At 41.2% G+C, this 19,664-nt stretch overlaps 1 pseudogene; it reads left to right on the forward strand.

The window, feature by feature from the left end:
- The first annotated feature begins 6,009 nt into the window (after positions 1–6,009).
- LOC100358844 (inducible T-cell costimulator pseudogene) overlaps positions 6,010–19,664 on the forward strand; it is a 39,891-nt pseudogene continuing 26,236 nt past the window's right edge.

Genomic DNA, 19,664 nt, shown 5'->3' on the forward strand with positions numbered 1-19,664 from the left:
GCTGAAGCCAGAAGCCAGAAACTGAATTTGGGTCTCCCATATGGGTGATAGAGACCCAAGTATTTAGGCCATCATCCACTGCTTACAAGAGTGTGTAATAGCAGCAAAGTGGCTTGGAAGGAAGGCTGATACTCTGATATGGAATATGGACATCTGAAGTGACATCTTAACACCTGTTGTAGAATCAAAATCAAAATGGAGTGAGTGTGGCTAAGATATGATTTCAGATCTCTTGCTTCTGTACATATTAGCTTTGCTTGATAATGGCTAATGGTGTATCTTGTAAAACTATGTGGGCCAAAATTCCAAGGAAATAAGTTGAGAGAAATGTGTCCTGCACTGTTATCTTGCAACCATATTTTATAGTTGTTATTGTTCCTGGGTTTGTTATTGTTAACTGTTATCTTACAACCATATTCTGTTTTTTTTTTTTTATTGTTCACTGCATACCAGGGGTTTGAAATTGTGAGCCTTAGTGGAAGAATGACTGTAAAAAACTGTGTAACTCGCTGTTGGGGACCACACTCTGGTAAGGAGTGATGGTCCCAATCAGAGGCCTTGCCTCTCATTTTCAATTAAATTCACATATGACTGTCACTTGTTTTTGTAATATTCTATTTTAGCTGATGAATGGATGCAACACTGCTCTAAACATCCACCAAAGCAGAGTTTTTACATGAGAATGATAAATAGATTTTCTCCACTGTCTTCTTATGTGAAATGTTCACAAATAGAAAACAAACCATTTTTTATTCCTGGGGGAAAATCCTGATTGTTCTTTGGAAAAATGCTGAAATACTGAAGCTGAATGAAAGGTATCATGGCAGAAAATATTTAATAGTGTTGGGAACTTCAGAGGGGAAGGTGCCATTTGACAATGTGGGGCTAAATGCAGATATTTAGGATTTATTTCCACATATAATGGTTTGTCCCCTTTGAAACCCGTGGGGAAATTTAATCCAAATTATCATAGTAAGAGATGAGATCATGTGGAACCTGAGAGGAGGTGATTAGGATCAATTCTTTCATGTGATTAATGGGTTGCAGGTTTATCTCCAGGGGTCTGTTTCAGCAGTCACTTTACATTAGCCTCTCCTATACTCAGCTTTATTGGTCCACATGGTTCTTGTGCTAGGCCTTTGCCAATAAGAAGGCCAGCACCAGATGTTGCCCCCAAACCTGGGACCTAATCCTTGAGCCAAATAAAACCATTTCTTTGTAACTTACCCAGTCTGATACTGTGTCACTAACAAGAGAATACAGATTAAGGTCCCGAGGAAGAGCCATGCTGAGAGGTCAGGGTCATGGACTAGAAATCTTGTTTCCCAACTCAGGGGGACCAGATCACCCCAGGTATGAGAGGAAGGTTTAAGGATCCTACAGATAACAGCAGATCCCCCCAGTGAATAGCATATCTGCAGACATACTCCCTCTGAGGACCTCTCATCCTACCACACTATTTAGGGAGATGTGCGGCTATCCAGAGGGCCTCCAGCGCTGACCAGAAGTTTCTGTGTGCAGGAACAGGACAGAATGCCCAGGGGCCCAGCTACCTGCTCAATTCGAGCAAACTGGCCCAACACACTCACCATTTCCTTGCTTCCGTGATATTCAGGCGCCCTCTTGAGGGGTCTGGTGATGACCGAAATTTGCAGAGCAACGGAGCCAGCTAAGGCCTCTCTCGGGAGCAGATCCGGGGAGTTGAGTACAGCGGTGCCAAAAAATAATATTGCACGTGGTTCCCCAATGATGCCCCTGGGCGCCTTGATTGAACAATTTGCCCAACCGGCAAGAATGCACGAAGTCAGAAAAGGTGTAGCCAATCAGAATCCCGTTAAGGTTCCTTGCGACTATTCCTGGAGAGGGGAGAAGCTTGGACTTAAGCTGCCTCCTTCTCTCAGATGGCAACTCTTCTGGCGGTAGGAGGCACTTTCCCCTCTTGATAGTCCCACCTCCTTGGATCCCCCCTCTTTCTCCTTCCCTCCAGTGATCACAATCCTACTGAGATCTCGTGATCCTGCGCTTGCAGTAACCTGCTTCACATGAGCTACAATTTACAAAATGTTGGCTGGATTGTGGGCCTTTCTTTTTCTTTGTATTCATAGCTTATGTTATGAGGTTGTTTGACAATTTTTTATATTGATTTTAAGACTAAAAACATTATGTAGGTTAGTTTTTTGTTTCATTTCTCTTATAAGCATTTGATTTCTAGTCTGTGTTTTGTCCTTTAAAAAGTTTTCCATTTGTTTCTTGCTGGTACATAGTAACCCAGTTGATTTTTATGTATTTATTTTATACCTAGTAAGCTTAATTCTCTTATTAGTTTTATTTACCTAGGGATTATGTTGTATTTTCTCTGTATACAGTAGTATCATCCAATATATTAACAATTTTGTTGCTTAAAAGTTTATCAAAAATTTATACCTAATTTTCCTTTTTTGTTGTTTTATTTACCTGATTATACTTCCAAGATGAAGTTGGAAAGAAACAATGAGAAGAGATAGACTTATCTAGATCTGTTCCCAGGAAAAAAGCTTGCAATGTTCTGTAGTAATTATGCTGCCTTAGGTTCATTTTATACAATCTTAGTCGGAATGTGGAAGTTGCTATTTTAATATTCTATTAGTTGTTGTGTGTTTATGGCCCAATGATGAATTTTATTACATGTTTTTTAACATTTACTCTAAATGATCACATTATTCTCTTGTATTTTTCACCCATGTGAATGTTTACTCTATTTGTTCTGGTCTGTTAACCTCCTTTGAACATTTTAGTATATTCTGTTCATTATTAATTTATTATCATTTCATATTTTTGCAGAACAACCCCCCAAACCAGTTGGAAGTGTTGTTTTAGAACCCCAAACATGGCCTACTTGTCCAACATGCCGAAAGCCAATTACTGACATCAATGTAGAAGGAAAAAGGTGTTTATTTTAAAGACAGAGCAAGAATCCATGCAGCTATTGCTTAATTCCTAGACTCCCCAAGGAGTAAGGGTTGAAGGTTTTTATAAATGAAAGCTAGGACTGACAGGTGGAGGTTTATCTTGTGCGCAAGGCCCTGGTGTTTCAGTGGTACTCATGACCTTCCTTTGATTGGTGGCATGGTGCACTTTAGGGAATTTTTTTTACAATGGCTCAGTGGGCTTCAGTTAGTCTGGGGGACTACATATAAGTGGTGGTTGTCTTTTGCCCAGACCTGGAATTTCCATGCTGAACCTGGAATCCCCCTAAACAAACCCATCCAGGGAATATTGACCAGCAGGATTTGATCTACTACAGGAGCAAGTGCCTCCTTGTACTGTGGGAGAAGGGCATTTAATTTTAATCATATCCTTTGCCTTTTACATTAAAAGCATTCTAGGTGCAAGCACATAGGTGATGAATGATGTAATAAAGTATATTTAAAAGGTAAGAAAGCAAGCACAAATATGAGTGGGCATAATTGAAGAGTAGAGTTGGTCAGAGAGAGAATGAGTAGGGGAAAGGAAATACAGAGATGGCACCTCATCACCTGCATTAGTCTTGATCTCCAATGGAAGACAGCATAAGCACCTCCCAGCACCTCCTTTTATGAGATAATGTGGTCACTTGTGAGGTATATGGCAGCTCCATAAAATTCCAAGTGGAGCTCAATATACATATTTACATGACTTTCCCCTAGGTCCCAGATGAAAAGAAGGTTTCCTGGGAAAGGAGGTGTTCTGACAAATATTGTAGAATTACACGGGGACAAGGCTTTATGGCTTTTGACCTCCAGCTCACTTAGCTACCTTATCCCATATCACACGAGCCTGATGATTTGTCAGTACAGCTGTATCACTTCTTCAATTCAGTGAATTTCTTTTGCTAAAGGACAAGCAAGGACCTTGGTCTAGGGAAACAAATGAAATGATGGGTCCTGCCTTTACATTATAGGAGTTCAGTCACAATATGTAATTTAATATAATAATACTTTGTTTAAAATATTTGTATCTCTTATATAGAGAGATGGTCCTTAAGTTCATTTTTATTTCATGTCCTTGTCTGACTACGTCATCAATGTAATGCTGATTCACACCAAAACTATTTCCTGTTTGGTTCCACTTTGGATGAATCTGCAAAATTTAGAAATTTTTTTCTTCCTTAAAAGTTATCTCACTGTCCACTCTGCCTGTCAAAAAAAAAAAAAAAAATTGGGGGCTGTTCCATAAATCTGGGATTGAAATTTTGTTTGTAGAAATGGTTTGTTGTCTCTTTTCATTTGTAAAATATTGATTCACCCTGTTTAGTTCATAAGACATTTTCCTATTTATGTTACATTCACATTTTAATATTTTGAGTTCAAAAATTTGGTGGACTTTTGTGGTGCAATGAGAAGGCTATGCCAAGATGGCTGCTGGCAATGGAAACTGCCTGGCAACAGGCTGTGATTGGATGGCTTTGGAAACCACATGGCAATGGAGCCTGCCTGACAACAGGCTATTATTGTATGGCTTTGGAAACTGCCTGCCAACAGGCTGTTATTGGTTAGGGCATAGACAGCCCCTTGACCAGATTGGCTGCCTTGGCTATTTAAGCTGCTGTACCAACTGAAATAAATGTCTGTGGGCTGCTTGCCTCAGGCTGACTCCCGGGGTCTGTGTGGTGGCTCCATGCCTCCTCTCTCACAACACTCCTCCTCTCAGAATGCATCAACCTCAAAATCTGGTGCCCAATGTGACTGAGAGAGAAATAGGCTGTCAAACTCGACAAGGTCCCCCCTTGATTTTGGCAAGTAGGCCCCTCGGTGTTTTGTGTGCTGTTTGGTTCTGTAAGGGTGAGCACAGAACCCCCTCCTATGCCCCTTTCCTTCTCTTTGTCCTCAGTCTAAGTGCCCCAGGTAGGCACACATCACCCAGAAGTGTAACGCTCCTTCTCAGCTCCTCCTTTTACTTTCAGGTTGCCCGTCAAATTCACATAAGGGGCTGATCATCCCAGAATTCAGAACCAAGTCATCTTCCCTCACTTGACAGAGGTGACACTCCAGAGACACCATGTGGGCATATGGCCTTGACCTAATGAATCAAGGAAGTCCCCACTAAGCACAGGACATATGTACAATCTGATACACCACAGTCTGTCCGTCTAAGGCAGAGAACCCCTGCAGAATGCCATCAGCCACTGAGGTGCTAGCAATTTGTTTTGTTATGGCAGCAGTGCTGTGCATGTCTCCTTTGGCTAGAATTGGTGTGGCACACTGCTCTTAAGTGTTCAAACATGGGAAAGATACCCCCCTCTCAGAAGCACACACATATTACCAAACACAACGAATCTGTGAGTAAAAAGAGCCTGTCACTCCAGGCCTCTGCCTCACAGGCAACAGTTGATGATTTAGGGAGAGAGAGTTCCCACAGTGAAAATGACATGGCAGCAGACAATGCAACAATACCTAGTCAGCCACCCCCAAATACTCATGGAATGAACTTAGACAACCTCGAGGCAATAACCCATGCAAGGTCATCCCATCCTCACCCAGTGAGGACCCCCACACTTGTGGTAGTCCTCAGGCACCTCAGGCTCTCAGGGCAGCCCCATCCATATGTTTGCCATTAATGTAGGAGTGGACACAGAATTCAGGACTGGATGACCTTACTATGCTAAAAAATAAATGATCTTGGCCAGCACCACAGCTCACTTGGCTAATCCTCCACCTGCAGTGCTGGCACTCTGGGTTCTAGTCCCGGTTGGGATGCCAGTTCTGTCCCAGTTGCTCCTCTTCCAGTCCAGCTCTCTGCTGTTGCCCGGGAAGGCAGTGGAGGATGGCCCAAGTGCTTGGGCCCTGCACCCACATGGGAGACCAGGGGGAAGTACCTGGCTCCTGGCTTTGGATCGGTGCAGCACACTGGCCGTAGTGGCCATTTGTGGGGGGTGAACCAATGGAAGGAAGACCTTTCTCTCTGTCTCTCTCTCTCTCTCACTAACTCTGCCTGTCAAAAATAAATAAATAAATAAATAAATAAATAAATAATTTTTTAAATGACCTTACTATGCTAAAAAAGGCTTCTCAAGAGTCAGGCCCTGACACTCCCTACTTTGAACAGGTGCTCACACAATGGGCAGTGAATCTTCAAACTCATTTTGAGTGGATTACACTGCTCAAAGCATATCTGTCAAGACCACAGTTCTTACAGTCGAAAGCCTCCTATGAGGAAGAGGATGAAACCGTGGTGAGGAATAATGCTGCCTATGGAATAGCAGTAACCTTTGATATGCTTAGAGGCCGTGGCACCTACATATATTCTCATGAACAGGCCCTCATTGAAGTAGTTGCCTGTTTTGACCAGGTCAGAGATTTGGCACTTAGAGCCTTAAAAAATATAAATCCTCCTAAATATAGTCAGCTCTTTAGAAACCTAGTTCAAGGCCCAGGTGAATGGTTCCCCTATTTCCTTTCCAGAGTATTGGAAGCAGTAGAGAAAAGATTACTGCTTGGACCCAATCAAGAAAATCTGGTCAAACAATTAGCTTGGGAAGGCGCTACTAGAGGCAAAAGCTGCAATTGCCCCAATCTGTAAAGAAGACCTTTCTAAATGGATAGTAGCTACAAAGGAGGTAAACCCTGCTGATACACCATACAAGCCATACAAGCCCTAACTGCAGCCATTAACAAACTGAACACAAGGAAGTCTAATGACCCTCCAGTTTATTGGGGATGTCGGGAAACAGGACACCTATGGCAAAACTGCCCAAACACTGACAGATGGGGCAAGCCCAAAATGCTGTGTCCCAGATGTAAAAAAGGCTTTCATTGGGCAAAAGATTGCAAGACCAAGCCTTTAAACACTCCCAGTGGGGCGGCCCTCAAGCCAGCAAGTAAGATATTGACCATTAACTGGTCAATATCTTCAATCTGAGGCCAAAATGGACCCTATACTTAGATGACATTGCCTTTGTGGGTTTAATTGATATGGAGGCAGATGCCACTATCTTAAAAGCTAGGGATGCAAGAAAAATTCAACATTAGAAGACAGCGCCCAGGCCCAACCTCCAAGGTGTTGGAGGATTAAAATTGGCTGATCATGTCATCATGCCTATAATGTGGTGAGATGACAGCAGAGATACAGGAACCCATCCAGGGGCCATTCCTAATGGATAGCACATAGTTACCATTGATATCAAAGATTTCTTCTTTTCCATTCCCATCATGGAGGAGGATAAGGCCTACTTTGCCTTTACAGTATGGGAGCCCAGTTTCAAGCTCCCTGCAAAAAGATTTCTCCCACAAGGCATGAAAAATTGCCCTGCCATTTACCAAAGATACATTTCTCATGCGACCAGCACACTTAAAGGTCACTGCTTGGTCATACATTATGTGGATAATATCTTACTTGCTTACGAGAATGCAGCAACTCTGAAGGCCTGTCTAATAGAGACAGTAAGAAATTTACAATTCCGGGGCCAGTGCAGTGGTGCACTAGGTTAATCCTCCACCTGTGTCACCAGCATCCCATATGGGCACTGAGTTCTAGTCCCAGTTGCTCCACTTCCTGTCCAGCTCCCTGCTGTGGCCCAAGAAGGCAGTGGAGGATGGCCCAAGTGCTTGGGCCCCTGCACCCACATGGGAGACTGGGAAGAAGCTCTTGGCTCCTGGTTTTGGATCAGCATAGCTCCAGCCGTTGCAGCCATCTGGGGGGTGAACCAAGGGAAGGTAGACCTTTCTCTGTCTCTCTTTCTCCCTATTTGTAACTCTACCTGTCAAATAAATAAATAATCTTAAAAAAAGAAATTTACAATTCCTGGGTTTGTCTATTGCCACAGAAAAGGTACAACATTTTCCTCCCTTTCAATTCTTGGATTATCAAATCTCCTCCCATATATCTCCAATGGGCCCAAACCTAAAAATCAAGCATAAATACTCACTTAATGAACTTCAGCAACTATGCAGCCAAATCAATTCGCTGAAGCCCTTCCTTCCCCTAACACCTGCAGAGCTTAGACTGCTATTCGATTTACTAAGGGGAACAGCCCTTCTTCAAAAATTATATTGACACCAGCAGCCAAATCCACTATAGGAAAGATCAACACCCAGTTGTCAAATTTTAAAACATTTAGATATGACTCTCAGGTGCCTCTGTTTGCCATAACCATATGTACCCTCAAGACCCCCTTAAGGAGTTATTTGGCAACAACACAGACCACTTTTTTGGGTGCACATAACCTGGAGCAAGTGTCATAAAATAGTTAACAAAGAAGATGCCATCCTTATGATGGGACTTAAATTAAGATAGTATGCCAATAAGATATTTAACACAGAACCAGACATAGTGGTCCTATCCCTATCACAATTAGAACTGTCCACATTGATGCAGAATAGCATGCTCTTTCATACTTTAATGACAAATTTCCCAGGACAGGTTGACAATCACCTGCCAGTGGACAGGCTACTCCAGATGTTACAAACCTCGGAAATAGACTATCCAAAACATGCTTTCCCTGCTAATCAACCTATACCCATGGCACCGTGTGTGTTTACGGATGCCAACACATCACTGTTTGGAATAGTGATCAAATCCTCAACAGAAAAAGATAAGATCCATGTAGAACCCCACAGGGCATCAGTACAGTTGGGAAAAATAAGAGCAATAGTCAAGGTTCTACTCCTTAGCCAGGATGGGCCAGTAAATATATTTTTGGAAAGCAAATACTCAGTACAGGTAGCAAAGGTGATCCGTTTTGCAGTCTTTAACCTGATCAATAAGCCAATTGACAGATGTCCACAACACTTAAAGAGCTGAGAACAGAAAACACCCATGGTATATCTCACACATAAAATCACATACTGTGTTACATGGCTTTATTTTCCAAGGCAACAAAAAGGTTGATCATCTTATCTCCTGCAACACGGCTTATATTGGACACCTAGAACAAGCCCATATTCTACACCAAAAATTTCATATGTCAGCAAGCAACATAAAATTGCTTTTCCCAGAGCTAACAATGATCCAATGCAAACACCTAGTGCGCTCTTGCAAGAATTGTGCACCCCTCATCCTGTTAGGCTCACTGCAACAAGCAGGAGTGAACTTGTGAGGCCTTGCTCCTAATAAGCTCTGGCAAGTGGACACCACTCACATTAACTCCTTTGGTAACTTAAGTTTGCCCATGTGGTGGTAGATACTTATTCAAAGGCAGTATTTGCAACAGCCCAATCTGGAGAAAAGGCTAGTAATGTGATAAAGGCTGTCAAGTCAGCCATGCTGGTCCTTGGTGTCCCCTGGATCATAAAGACTGATAACAGGCCAGCATATACATCACAGGAATTTAATTCCTTCCTGAAACATACAGTCTGCCACAGGTATCCCATTCAACCCACAGGGACAGGCAATCATAGAAACAACTCATAGGACAATTAAAGATCTCTTTCAAAAACAGAAAAACAATCATATGCCTCCAGACCCACAGCTTGCTTTGACTGAGGTCCTTTTCACTATCAATTTTCTTACTTTTGATTCCCAAGGGATAAGCCCAGCTTATAAACACTGGGGATCCTTTCCATCCCAGACCCCAGCCCCTATGGTTAGGTGGAAAGACTCCCCTGATAGGAGAATGGAAGAGACCACACCCTCTGCTAACCAAGGGTGGAGGATATGCTTGTGTCTTTCCAGAGAATGCAGGATAGCCCATTTGGGTAGCAGCCAGAAACATCAAGCCTGCAACTGACAGTCAACCAGAACCAGTTGAACAAGACTGAGAGTCCACCTTGTTAGCAGACGCACCTGCCCTATCATCCTAGCCTGAGAAACTGCCCATGGCCACATCCGCTACTGCTTTATACCCCACTTAGCTCTGGTCAGCCACTCAAATGGCCCACAGCCTGTGTGTGGTCATGCCATTCCTGATTACCACTGTCCCTCATTCCTACCTCTATCTGAGCAAGCACTCCTGTGGTCTCCCATTTTGAGCACTGGTTAGTCAACAAGGGCAAGATCCCCTGGGGGACTACCTAAGACAGGCACAGCCACATATGGAGTCCACATGGAAATGGAGTCAACAATTGTATGGCCAAGAATCATGCCTTCTATTGCTCAAAAATAAGCAAAAAGGGGGAAATGTGGTGGAATGAGAAGGCCATGCCCAGATGGCTGCTGGCAACAAAAACTGCCTGGCAACAGGCTGTGATTGGTTCGGGCATAGACAGCCCCTTGACCAGATTGGCTGCCTTGGCTATTTAAGCTGCTGTACCAACTGAAATAAATGAGTGTGTGGGTTGCTCGCTTTAGGCCTGCTTTTACCCAACTCCTGGGGTCTGTGTGGTGACTCGCGCCTCTTGCCCCACCACACTCTTCCTCTCAGAATGAATCCACCTCAACAGATTTTTATCTCTTTTAAAAATTATACTCCTAATTCAGAAACTCCTCAATATTTTTAAATACTTATTTATTTATTTGAAGGCAGAGTTACAGAGGCAGAGGCAGAGAGAGAGGGAGAGGGAGAGGGAGAGAGAGAGAGAGAGAGAGAGAGGTCTTCCATCTGCTGGTTCACTCCCAAGATGGCCACAACAGCCAGAGCTATGCCAATTGAAATCCAGGAGCCAGGGGCTTCTTTTGGGTATCCACACAGTTGCAGGGGCCCTAGGACTCGGGCCATCTTCTATTGCTTTCCCAGGCCATAGCAGGGAGCTAGTTTGGAAGTGGAGTAGCTGGGACTTGAACCAGCACCCATATGGGATGCTAATACTGCAGGTGGTGGCTTCATGCACTACGTCACAGCGCTGGCCCCTTTAATGTGTGTGTGTGTGTGTATATATATATATGTGTATATATATATATATATATATATTTGAAAGGCAGAGTTGAGGAAAGAGAGAGATCTTTTTTCCACTGGTTCACCCCCCCAAATGGCTACAATGGTCAGGGTGGGACCAGACTGAACACAGGGGCCTGGAATTCCATCCAGGTCTCCCACATCAGTGACAGGGGCCCAAATATTTTTTCCATCTTCTGCTGCTTTCACAGGTGCTGGGACTTGAGCAGTGCCCATGTAGGATGCAGGCATCACAGGTGGAGGATTAACCTGCTTTTCCACAAAGCCAACCTCTCCTCTTAATATCTTGTTAAGATCTGTGACATCTGTAAGACTAATTCTATTTGATTTGTGGAATTTGTTATTTGTGTTGCTTTCCTGTTTTTCTCTTAAACACTTTTATCAGATACGAATTTTGTCAATATTGTCACATCTTGTTGGGGAGCTGCATCCCATGGTCTATGGACTTGTTATTCAGCATAGAAATAAAGAGAAGAGGGAAGCACTGACATATCGGGTTAAGCTACCACCTACGATGCCAGCACCCTATATGGGTGCCAGTCAATGTCCTGGAAGCTCCACTTCTGATTCAGCTTTCTTCTTGCTAGTGTGTCTGGGAAAGCAGGATAAGATAGCTCAAGTACTTGGCACCCTGCACACACATGGGAGACCAAGAAGCTTCTGGCTCCTGGCTTGTGCTTCACCCAGCCCTTGCTGTTGTGGCCATTTGGGGAGTGAACCAGCACATGGAAGAACTCTCTGTCTCCCTCACTCTCTCCCCATACCCAACACTAACTTTCAAATAAATAAATAGCTCTTTAAAAAAGAAATAAGGAGAAAAGTCCAAGAGAGAGTACAAGAGTGAGAGCAAGCTTATTTGCAATAAATGACAGAAGCTCGCACATGTTGGGGAAGGGACTTGGAGCTGGCAATCCATTGCCTCCAGGAGGTTGGTCTGTTTTATGCTATTTCTTTTTTCCCTCTCTTACGTGTTATGTACTAGTCCCTCACCTAGTTCATGTAGTAGAGGTTATGTTTGGGTTGGCTTCCCTGTCTCTGTCCAGGAGTACAGAAGGGATAAGTAATTGGATCCCCTTCCTCTGTGCAGGAAGTGTTGGTAATTGACTAATATTTTCCATATCCTTGTCTTAGGTGCCATATCACCCCACTTCCTCTCTTTGGTCTATTCTAAATTGTGCTTTGTTACATTTTGTTTTTCCCTGGAGAGGTAGAATTTTTCTGGAATTTTCCCAAAGCCTACTCTTTTCTCTAACCCTGCTTCAGGGTCCCTCTTGCCTTACAATATGATTTAAAACTTTTTTCTTGCTTATTAGTTTCTGTTGTACATTTTTACTACAGGTATTTCATGGATGTTTACTATTCTTTTTTTCTTTGCATTTATTCTATGCTATTTTAGGATGCTCATTTTAGTTCTTAAGAAGAAAACCAAAATGAAGAGCTTTCAGTCTTCTGTTCTAACGTATTCACTTGAGGCTAAAAATTTCCTCTAAGCACTGCCTTAAATAACACCTGATATATTCCTTCTTATGTTCCAGGTCCTGTACCTGCAGACCCTGTCTGCCTCCCAGTTTCTCTATCCCCTTGTGCCTGTAGCTATGCCAACAGATTTATACATCCAACATTGTGCCTGAAATCACAATATTTGCTATCCAGTATGACCATCTCCTATAACTCTGACCCATGCTCATCCTTGCATTTTTCTTACTTTAAAATCTTGTCTGTCTATAGCCCAGGCCAGTTTTCAAAAATTTCTCAAAAGGACTCAAACCAGCACCCATATGAGATGTCAACACTGCAGGCGGTGACATTACCTCCATGCCATCGTGCTGGCCCTGACCAAAAACTTTTAAAAGCATGATAGTCATGAGAGCCAGGAAATTCCCTTAGGTATTGTTTTTTTTTTTATTGAATGTTTTGGAAGTAATAACTCCCTTCGAGCACTTTAGCAAACTGAGAGAACTTGCTGAGATGAAGCTGTTTCCAGGCTTTCCTGTAAAATTAGCTATACCTGGGCCCGGTGCTGTGGTGTAGCAGGTAAAGCTGCCATCTGTGGTGCCGACATCTCATATGGATGCTAGTTCAAGTCCCAGCTGCTCCACTTCCAATCATCTCTGTGCTATGGCCTGGGAAAGCAGTGGAAGATGGCCCAAGTCCTTGGGCCCCACATGGGAGACCCAGAAGAAGCGCCTGGCTTCTGGCTTTAGATCAGCCCAGTTCTGACCATTGCAGCCATTTGAAGAGTGAACCAACAGATGGAAGACCTTTTTCTCTTTCTCTGACTTTCTATAACTCTACCTTCCAAATAAACAAATAAATCTTAATAAAAAAAAAAGTCCTTGGGGCCGACACTGTGGCACAGCCAGTAAAGCTGCCACCTGCAGTGCTGGCATACCATATGGGTAACTGTTTGAGTCCTAGCTGCTCCACTTCTGATCCAGCTCTCTGCTATAGCCTGGGAAGCAGTAGGAAATGGGCCAAGTCTTTGGGCCCTACACCTGAGTGGGAGACCCAGAAGAATCTCCTGAATCCTGGATTTGGATCAGCCCAACTTCAGTCACTGTAGCCATCTGGGGAGTGAACCAGCAGATGAAAGACCTCTCTTTCTGTCTCTTTGCCTCTGCCTCTCTGTAACTCTGCCTTTCAAATAAATAAATAAATATTTGTTTAAAAAGTCCTTGCTATGTTCATGGTAAGATATTGTTAGCATGCTTAGAGAGTCCTCTTCCAAATCTCAGCAATTTAAACAAAATCCAAATGTTTAAAATTGCTTCCTAGTAAGTGCATACCAGTTTGATTATTGTATTTGTTTTTAGTGGAATAAGGATGTACTGATGTCAGTTTTAAAAAACAACCTACATATTTTGGAAAATCCTACATAATGTATTTACTATTTTCAAAATAAAGAATTATTTTATATGCTAACAGACTATATTTGCTGCAAGTTAAAGTCTAGAAGCATGTGTTGGTGCTGTGTTGTACTAGGTTATGCCTTCACCTGGGGCATTATCATCCCATATGGGTGCTGGTTCATGTACCAGCTGCTCTTTTTCCAATCCAGTTCTCTGCTAATGGCCTGGGAAAGCTGTGGAAAATGGTGCAAGTGCTTGGGTCCTGCACCTTCATGGGAGACCCAGAAGAAGATCCTGGATCCTGGCTTTGGAATGGCCCAGCTCCATCTATTGAAGTTATTTGGAGAAGTGAATATACAAATTTAAAACATTTGTCTCTCCCTCTCTCTGCCTGCAACTCTACATATGTTATAATACATAACAGCCATAAAGTGTCATGTTGTATTAAAGAGCTTAGTTAAATGTTTTTTTTTTTTTTACAAAAAATTTCACATCCAATAAGTCCTTTATTCAGGAAGAAGGGTGGAGGGCAGGAAAAATTGTGGGAATAACTTGATCCCATTCCCTGATAAGCTCCTGTATGAATATAGACTATGTACTCAGCTCTTTCCTGAGATGTCCACTTGATCTATCAGGAGTATTTCAGCCCCCCTAGTTCTTTGCTGAGATGCGCATCTGAGCAGTCAAGTGTGTTCTCTCCATTAAACTGTGTAACTTTGCTTATACCTGTCTGAATGGCTGAGTACTCTCTCAGATTCTGTCTAGAGAGGGGTCCATCCATTCTGACAAATTCTCTACCCATTAATTCTTGCTACCTTCCTTATCACTACTCTCTTACATCTGTTCAAAGTCCACATTATGTTTATGGGTAATGCTTTCAGTATTGTATGTAAAATTAATTTTTGTACAGAAATCTTATACATTTTATTCTTACATATCTGTGCTTTCTACTTTTTTTAAAATACAAGTTTATTCAGCACGTTTGTGCTTGTTTTCTAAAAATTTATTTGTTTGAAAGGCAGAGTTATATACAAAGAAAGGGGAAGAGAGAGAGAGAGAGAGAGAGAGAGACCTCTCATCTGATGATCCACTATACAAATGGCTGCAACAGCTGGTGCTGGGCCGATCCAAAGCCAGGAGCCAAGAACCTCTTCTAGATCTCCCATGTGAGTGGCAGAGGCTCAGAGACTTGGGCCAATTTCTGCTGCTTCCCCACGTGTATTAGCAGGAAGCTGGATTGGAAATGGAGTAGCCAGGACTCAAATCAGTGTTCGTATGGGATGCCAGCACTGCAGGCACCTACTTTGACCTGCTAAACCACAGATCTGACCCCTTATTCACTAGAGTGACTTCATGTGTTATTTTCACAGTATGCATCTTTTGATTTTTCCCTTATTGTCATCCATTTGCATTTTCACTATTTTTGTAGACTACATTACCTGTACCAGGCTGCCTCTGTCCCTTTGACAAAGATTAGTAAAATAATAAGTATTTGAGACCATTTATACCTTGCCACTTACCAACATGAATATTCTTTGTCCAACATTATGAACTTTCTTTAGATTTATTTATTTGAAAGGTAGAGTTTCAGAGAGAGAAAGAGAGAGATCTTCATCCACTGGTTCACTCCCCAAATGGTTGCAATGGCCATAGCTGGGCTTATCCAAAGACAGGATCCAGGAGCTTCTTCTGTCTCCCACCTGGGTGCAGGGACACAAGGAGTTGGGCCATCTTCCACTGGTTTCCTAGGCACATCAGCAGGGTGCTGAGCAGGTGGCCATATGGGATGCCAGCACTACAGATGGAGGCTTTACCCACTAAGCCACAGTGCTGGCCCCATATTCTTGATGATTGTATGTTTAGATTAAAGCATAAAATTAGGAATTGTAGATTCCTCAAATTTGCTTTTATTTTTTATTTTCCAGACTTCTCAAGGATGAAAAATAGCTTTTAATTGTCTACAGAATAGCTTACTGAGATTATTGTTGAGATTGTACTGAATCTATTGAAAAAACTTGGAAGAATTTATGTCTTAATAATATATCATTTGATCAATAAAAAGACATATATACACAAATTGATTTAAATTTTCTTGTCTTTCAATAAATTTTCAAAAAATTTCCACACACATCTATATAAATTTGATGAATTGATGCTTCAATAATTCTATTATTTTTATTCTCAATTATTCTTTTTATTCTCACTTCTTTCTCTTATTATATCTTGTTATTTTTGGTTTATTGTAAATTTTTGTGTTATTTGAAATTCAAATTGTCCATGTCTGGTATATATAGTATTATTTTACTTTCTATATTGCCAGTTAAGTTGGTTTCCTGTAATTTCCATCAAGTCTCATCATATATGAAATAATGGGATGTATTTCTGTCTGAATTTCCAAAATAACGTCAGTGGATTGTCAGAAAAATGAATTTTTTTAAACTTTTATTTAATGAATATAAATTTCCAAAGTACGACTTATGGATTACAATGGCTTCCCCCCCATACCGTCCCTCCCACCCACAACCCTCCCCTTTCCCACTCCCTCTCCCCTTCCATTCACATCAAGATTCATTTTCGATTATCTTAATATACAGAAGATCAGCTTAGAAAAATGAATTTTAATGATTTAGTGAAAGAACATGAAGTGCCCATGACTGCCACTTTACCAAATCCTCTTGCTTTCCTTTTCTATGTGTCACAGCTGCTAGAGGGGTTGCTAACCTGCCTTTTCTGCCTGCTGTGGATGGCATGCATGCACTTGGTATGAGACAGTCATGGTATCCCTTCTTTTTGTTGAATTCTCCCTGAAGTGGATTAAGGGTTTCATCTCATTGGACACAATTCAGACATATCTAGAATGGTTGGTCTGAAATTTTGTTGGTGTATACTGATTTGTGAAAGCCACATGGGAGTTCAGTTTAAATGCAGGTGCGGTCTCCTTTCAGATATTCAAAAACAAAAATATAATATTGTGTTCAAATATCACAACTATAGAGAAAACATGTCCAGAAATAAAGAATTTAAACCTCTTATTGAGTAGCATGATCATGCAGAACAGGCAGTTTTTCCTTTTAAAAGATTTATTAATTTATTTGAAAGTCAGCATTACACAGAGAGAGAAGGAGAGGCAGAGAGAAAGAGAGGTCATTTGTTCATTTGGTTCACTCCCCCAATTGGTTGCAATGGCCAGAGCTGTGTGATCTAAAGCCAGGAGCCAGGAGCTTCCTCCAGGTCTTCCCATGTGAGTGCAGGAGCCCAAGGGCTTGGGCCATCTTCTATGCTTTCCCAAGCCATAACAAAGTGCTGGATCAAAAGCGGAGTAGCTGGGACTCAAACCAGTGCCCATATGGAATGCTGGCACTGCAGACAGTGGCTTTACCTACTACACTACTGTGCCAGCCCCAGAACAAGCATGTATAACACAGCAAGTTGGAATATTGGATTTTGAAAATATGAATTCACATTAGGATATGCTTTATATTGTAGGAGTTTATGGATAGAGGTTATGGGCAAATACAAGACTTGTGTAGGTAAGTTTTACATAGATACTTAGGCATGAAGACAAATTTTTCATTACCTACACAATCATATTATTGAAAAATAAAAATAGAGATAAAGGATGGAAAAAGAAAGCAGAGGAGTCATATGTGATTTTTTTTCAGGTCCCATATAAATAGTGACATTTTGGTAAGGGATTTTTCATGAGATTGTTTTAAGGAAAGAAATTTTTCTGAAAAGGAAACTCAAATGTAGCACACACTTATTTTCTATGATATTTATGTTTAAGCAAAGTGCTTATGCATGTATTACTTTCTTGTAAATTCAAAATTATCAGACAGTTCATCTGGAAAAACAACAGGAGAAAGTAAAAAAATTGATTTAGAGTTCATTTTTCTTTTACAATGTAGACTGATTGACAAAATATTTTTAAAATAAATGTAACCCTTGATATTGTAGAAATATTGCCATATTGCAAATGTGTGAAATATGGGAAATACTTATAAATAGTAAAAACACAAAAAGACACACACACACACACATAAACTGTACACATACTAGGGTCCATTCTTATCTTTAGGGGGAAAGGACTCAAAGACAAATGTCTCCCCAGTTCTTTAACTCAGAACTACTCTCAGTGGTTCACACATTTTACTGATGAGTAAACTTGCTTCAAGTTTTCCATGAATAGAAATTGAGAAATTTGTCAATTGTACTTTATGGAGCATGTAAGTGACCATACCATAAACTCTCAAATGCAATGGTGTGTTGGAGTTGTTTCCTGGATATTGTTCCTGACCATGTGGGCAGTGAGAGCCATGGGAGAATTAAAGGTACTTCAGCTGACAGATCTGTTACTTGGAGGCTCCACAAAGGAATCAATGACATCTTTGTGCAACTTGAGGGCTCGGCTGCTTCTCTCCTGATCCAGCTCTCTGCTATGGCCTGGGATAGCAGTAAAAGATGGCCCAAGTCCTTGGGCCCCTGCACCCATGTGGGAGACCAGGAAGAAGCTCCTGGCTCCTGGTTCCTGGCTTCGGATTGGTGCATTTCCAGCTGTTGTGGCCAATTGGGGAGTGAACCATTGGATGGAAGATCTGTCTGTCTGTCTCTCTCTCACTCTCTCTCTCTCTCTGTGCCTCTTCTCTCTCTGTGCCTCTCCTCTCTCTGTAATTGAGACTTTCAAATAAATAAATAAATCTTCAAAAAAAAAAAAAAACAATCGAATAACCCAGCATACAGGTCTTAAGAGTACCTGAAGATGTAGAAAGAGAGAATGGAATAGAAGGCCTATTTTGTGAAATAATCACAGAAAACTCCCCCAATTTGGAGAAAGAAAGGGATGCCAAGTACAGGAAGCACATAGAACACATCAGAAACATGACCTGAAAAGATCTTCACCATGACACATTGTAGTCAAACTTTCCACAGTAAGGCATAAAGAAAACATTCTAAAATGTGCATGAGAGAAATGCCAGATTGTTTTCAGAGGATCTCCAACTACACTCACAGCTGATTTCTCATTAGAAACCCTACAGGCTAGGAGAGAATGGCAAGATATATTTCAAGTCTTAAGAGAAATAAACTGTCAAGCCAGAATATCATGCCCTGCAATGCTCTTATCTAATAACGAAGGTGAAATCAAGACCTTTAATAACAAACAGAAATTGACATAATTTGTCATTTCTCATAGAGCCTTACAAAATATGCTATAGGATTTGCTACACACAGAAATACAAGAAGAAAGCCATCATCATGAATAAATGTGATGGCAGAAAATTCCCCAATAAAAGTATGAAAGAAATCCAAAGTAAATGATAGGAATATTCATGGAAAATGGCAGGGACAACAAGTTACTTATAAATAGTTACTTTGGATGTAAAGGCCTCCACTCTCCAGTTAAATGATACAGGCTGGCTAAATGGATTTTTTTTTAAATACCAATCTATTTTCTGCCTACAAGAAAGACATCTCACTAACAAAGATACATGAAGACCAAAAGCATGGAAAAAGATATCCCATACTAATGAAAAGCAAAATAGGCAGATGTAACCATCTAATATCAGAGAAAATAACCTTTAACAGAAAAACAGTTAAAAGAGACAAAGAAGGGCACTATGTAATGATTAAGAGGGAAGTTCATAGCAATTGGTGCCTACATCAAGAAACTGGGAAGTCGCCAAATAAATGAGCTGTGGATGCATCTCAAGGACCTAGAAAAACAACAAATTAAAGTCCAATTTAGTAGGAAGAAATAAATAGCTAAAGAAGAAATAAACAAAATTAAAACAAAAAAAACACAAAAGATTAAGGAAATGAAGAACTGTTTTTTTGAACAAATAAATAAAATTGACCTACCATTGGCCCATATAACCAAAGAAAAGAGGGAGAGGACTCAGATAAATAAAATCAGCCATGAAAAAGAAAATGTAGATATGGTCACCCTATAAATAAAAAGAGTGATCAGGAGTTATTACAATGAGTTATATACAAACAAATGAGGAAACCAAAAAGAATAGGCCCAAGTCTAG

The sequence above is a fragment of the Oryctolagus cuniculus genome, unplaced genomic scaffold, assembly GCF_964237555.1.
Source record: "Oryctolagus cuniculus unplaced genomic scaffold, mOryCun1.1 SCAFFOLD_80, whole genome shotgun sequence".
NCBI lineage: Eukaryota > Metazoa > Chordata > Mammalia > Lagomorpha > Leporidae > Oryctolagus > Oryctolagus cuniculus.